The 5,221-nt window shown below is 41.9% G+C and overlaps 1 long non-coding RNA gene across 1 annotated transcript; it reads left to right on the forward strand.

The window, feature by feature from the left end:
- The first annotated feature begins 2,029 nt into the window (after positions 1-2,029).
- Positions 2,030-4,211, forward strand: LOC132656057 (uncharacterized). The gene is made up of 3 exons (XR_009594005.1): positions 2,030-2,233; positions 2,405-2,514; positions 4,079-4,211. It is a non-coding gene; the product is annotated as an uncharacterized LOC132656057 (long non-coding RNA).
- The last annotated feature ends 1,010 nt before the right edge of the window (positions 4,212-5,221 follow it).

The raw sequence follows: 5,221 nt of genomic DNA on the forward strand, positions 1-5,221 counted from the left end.
AAACGGTCCAGAGAAGATGCATTGGTTTGTGTACAGGTGGGACCCTGTCTGCTACTAGGGACTCCAGTGGCTTTGTCAGAAGCTAGGAACAAGAACAAAAACTGATTAAATTTAATTTTAAAACAGAAGCCAAAGAAGTATGAAGTCCAAAGAAAGGAAAACTGCGTTGTTCCAAATAAATACCTTCAAAGTGAACCAATTTTCATTGTCCTGGTGATGAAATTAATACATCTTTGCTGATCTAAACTTAAATTTGCCTCGATGGGTAAATTCCAGCCTGAGGCTTTCCTGCCATTATCAGAGGCTCTGTCAGTGAGTGCTTTAACCTAATTACATTTGATGCAGCAAATCAAGAAAACCACGGCTGGTTATGACCTCTGCCAAGAGCACTCACGAGCTAGACAAATGGAGCTTAAGATGTTATTAGTTGTTCAATGCAAAGTTCCAGATACAGCCCGACGGGAGGCTGCTGCCTGATGTGGGCATGCGCCCTCCAGATGGCATTCTGCATTGGCTTGTGGCAAGGCTCTCAGGGATGCTGGCACATTTTCTCCATCAAAATGAAAGTTTTCCAATTACAAGGAGATAATGTGAGGAGATGCAAACTTAATCTCTTGAACAAAAGGTTGCAAGCTGTGTAATAGCCATTTCAGGGGAGAGATTTCACTATAGTTCAATTGATTTAAACGTTGCAGATCACAAAATGTGCTATCTTTCCTAATAAAACCCAGGGCCCAGCTGCAGTGGAGTCTACTTCATGGAGCAGGGCGCCAACGGGCTCATCATCTTTAGGGGTTGCTTCTCCTCACTCAGCGCTCTTCTGAAGTCAGTGATTATTTTTGTCTTCCCTTATGTGTGAAGGAATAACAAGAAGCCCTTTCCTTTCAGTTAAGCAGCACATGTCTTAGATGAAGGGGTCCATGTGTAACAGTGTGACATTGCTACTAGAGAGCAGATCAAAGTTTCAGCAGGCATTATTACGTGTTAAGACAGCCTTCTTGTTATCAAGATCCCATCAGACAATTTAGCTAAAATGTTGGTCTTTTTCTTCCCCCTGAATTAGGCAGCCCTGACGCTTATGGGGTGATATGCCTCAACACTTGTCCCCAAATAACTGACTCATCAAAGCTAGTGAGTATGAGCTTGCTTGTAAGAATACCTCTCATTGGGGACAAGCACACTTGACAATAGGCAAAAACACATTGTCACAAAACAGGAAAGAATCCTACACCCACTCCCACAAACTAGATAGGGACACATGAACAGGAGAATGAATGTGTGCCTTGTCTGCAGAGAGCATTTACAGCATGGGGGGTGGGGTGGGGAGGAGCCGGCTGAGAGTACAGTCCTCTGGCGAACCCGTTGATGTGGTTTTCAAGAGCTTAAGTGCTAAGCGCACTGTGAAGAAAAGACCCGTCAACCTCACTGGATTCCGCTCATCTGTGAGTTAAGCACAGATCCCCATATATTGCCATAGGGAAAACAGACACTGGCAGAAACGAAGGCAATTTGCACGTAGAAAAGTGCTTCTGTAATAAACTCTAAAATACTGAAAATTCCATCTTAGACACTGAGATGATAGCGGATGATACATGTTGGTATACATCTCCGCACTGCAGCTGATTGAGTAACCACAGCGAGGGGCTGCCTTCTGTCGTTGCAGGCAATAGCTAGGGAACTGCCACGTCTTCATGAAATTCAGTCAACTAAATGGAGCAGGCTCATAAATTCTAAGCAGCCTCAACCGCAATGCTGTAGGATATGCAAATCAGTCACGAAGGTAAGCAAGTCCTCCACATCACTCCGCACACCTAGCAGATTTCTGCTGAACAGCCAACGCACGCAAGCAACGCGCAGGTCGAAATGTCTAACATCATCCTGAAGTGGTCCGCAGCAGCTGCGTAAAGCTCAGCGTCAGTGCTATGCTGGCTCAGCTACCAAACTGCCAGAACAGTGACGTCCCTTAGGAGGCATTCAAGGGCCCAAGTGTACAGCAATTTAAAAACTAAGCAGGAAATCAAAACTAATACCTGGTCTGTTTACAAAATATTTCTGCCTGTGTGCCTGTACCACCATCTAGTGGCTACGTCGCTCTCCGTCTGATCATGAATAGGAAAGTAATCTGGAAGACGGGGAGAGGAAAGAAGGAAGAAAGAGGGATGAAAGAAAAGAGGAGAGAGATTAAAGAGAAACAGGAGAGAAAAGAAGAAAGAAAAAAAACACAAAACTACAGGTACATATAATTTCCAAATCTTAAAATCTAATTCATAAAACTCATAAGGTCTTACCAATTAAAATTAAGATGTCATTTGTTTTATGTATATATCTAGATATGAAAATTCCACAATTGACATAACAAATGCCTGGTTTTTGGTTTTTTTGGTTATTTTTTTTACAAATATAGCTGAGATTTTGAAGACTTATCCCACAACATAGAACCTACAGGAATGTTTGCCTATATGTCAACAGATACGAATACAAGATCATATGATTCTCTGAACAGTCTCAATGTTGGTAAGCAGAACTCTTTACATAAAGCATGGTGCATCTGGAGAGTAAAGCAGGAAAGTCAGTCTTTACGGTCACTACAGAACCATCTCTATTGTAGCTAATGGAGCAGAAGCAACTATATGAAGTCATGTTTCACATTTTATGCCTTCTCTAAAGCTTATGTAATTTACGTGAGTACAGTGACAAGAAAGACTACTTACACAGGACAGAACTGAATGAATTGGCCAAGGATGAAAGGAGATCTGCTATAGTTTAAATCATATGAATGCATTATGTGTTCAAAACTAAATGTATTTAACTCTAGAGTATTCACATGATTAAAAGAAACTGCCACCTATGGGTATGTTAAACCATAAAACATCCCTGGCAATTTTCCATAGGAAGAATCGTATGAAACAGTTTACATAAGTGTACATTTATTACAAAATGACAAAGGCTGAAGCTTCACTTTTGCTATGCAAAAAGAAGTTCAGGGGGCTGGAGAGAGGGCTACACAGCCAAAGCACTTGCAGACGATTGGGATTCAGTTCCTAGCACCCCATAGCAAGCAGCCGGCGCACAGCTATCAGTAACGCCAATTGCCAGGGACCAGATGACCTCTTCTGGCCTCTTCAGGCATGCATGTGATGCACACACATGCATGTAGGTAAAACTCTTACACACATAAGTAAAACAAATAACTTTTAAAAAAGACGTTGTCCAAACGCAAAAGATTGCATGTAAGTGCCATAAACACCAAGGGAAGAAAATTTGAAGCTATTTTGCCTGCAGCTTTGATGTGCTATGGAAAGCCGGGCAAGAGTACATTGTTGTGAGAAGATTGGAGACGTTCACGACCTGTAGTTCCTAGCGCGAATGTTTACAATAAGGAAGGAACGTTGGGACAGCGCTAGTTAGCAAGCAGGTGACTAAAAGTAGAATTGGACTCAGTGAGTTAAAAGATAAATAAGAGGCCATGGAGATAGATAGGTGGGGGGGGGGGTGTTGGAGGGAGACCTGTTTGGGAGAGGAAAGGTAAATGGGGAGTTGGATGAAGACATGGAGTGGAAATGATCACACACATTGTGAATGGGGACTTGAAAGATGGCCAGCGGTTCAGAGCACTTGCTGCATTTGCAGAACCTCAGTTCAGTTCCCAGAACCCACAGGGAAGCTCAGAAGTGTGGGTAAAGCAAGTGACAAGGGCTCCGACACTTCCTTTCTAGCCTGATGTGCACAAGGCACACCTGTGTTGTGCATCCATATGCACTCGCGCACACACCAAGGAAATAAATATAAAATAATATAAATAATAATGCTAGTAAGTAGAAAGGGTGGGATACATTATGAGAGAGAAGAAGCAGAGCGCGTGTAGGAGGTGTTCAGTGGTGCAGGAACCTGATCAAGATGGACGTAGTTTGTCTTTCACAAAGGAGTTTAGCTCAGATCTTCCAAAGGCTTCTGCTTTCACAGCCACAGTAAAAACTATAAACACTGGAAAGATGGCAGCCACTGAAGACTGTTACACATTCTTCATTCATGAAATAGAAATACTTAATCATATATACTATTTTTATTTACTATTTAGGCACGCCTTGTCATCTTGGTCATGAAAACTCTTTTACTTGAACATTGTGAGAAGTCCCAGAGAAGACTGGAGAGCTTGGAGGATGGGCAAGTAGGTTTGGAGAGAAGAAAAAGAACAGTTCACCAAGTTTCAGCTCCTGGGCTTGTGGGAAGCTCAAGTAATGGTTCTAGAGAGAGTTCACAAAAACCGCTGAGCACCTGCTAACCTGTTCATTGTTATTAAGATTTTGTCACTGCAAGAGTGTTGCATACATGGAGTCATTTAGTGTGTAGACTTTGGGGTGAGCTCTTTTCACTCAGTGTCAGTCTCTGGAGAGAATTAGCTTCAGCCAAGTGGCTGCCAGACACTCTTTCACTTTCTGAAGAAAGAAATGCTTGGTGTATCTGAGTTTAATTTACTAATCAGATTAAGAAGAACATTCTACAGCCAATAGACCCATTTTCTCCTTTTATTTCTTTCTGTAGTTTATTATATCTTCAAGGTGATATATACTACACAGTTTTCCAGGTGTTAATTTCTGTAAACTATCTCTCAAGTAAATAATCTCAGAACCTACAAAAAGAGAATTGTTGGAGACTCGGCATGAGAGGTAAAAGTATCCATGGTCAGTACAGGCTACAAATCTAATATTTGGAATATTGAAAACTAACTTCAAACCACTAAAGACTTTAGAATGTGTCAGAATAGGTTCTCTTTGGGCAAAGCAGAAAGGAAGAGCATGCAAGGGCAGCAGAGTGAGGTCTTTGCTTGAGGAGGTTGGTCCAGCTGCCCAGTAGGGCTCAGCACCTCATTGGCACTCGCTAGCAGAAGAGCTGACCCATTTCTGCATCAAACTTATACTCTGTGTTCAGCAGGATTTTTTTTTTCAATCAAATCTTTCGCTTTTCAAGAGCTTTTAATGCATTTGCCTGCATCTGTAAGAAATTAGATTCTGTAAATACCACACCCACTTTCTCTCAAAAAGCAGCATCTTAACAAAATTATAATGCAACCTCACCACTAGAGTGCTGGCAGAGGACAAGATACAGATGTTCAGAGTGACAACCATCACTCAAGGTGCCCTTTTAAAGCTTCACTCAGCTCTCACCCATCCCCCTACTGTGTAAAACTCACAGACCATGAATTTTACCAATACAATATGAA

Source organism: Meriones unguiculatus, chromosome 8, assembly GCF_030254825.1.
Source record: "Meriones unguiculatus strain TT.TT164.6M chromosome 8, Bangor_MerUng_6.1, whole genome shotgun sequence".
Taxonomy (NCBI): Eukaryota; Metazoa; Chordata; class Mammalia; order Rodentia; family Muridae; genus Meriones; species Meriones unguiculatus.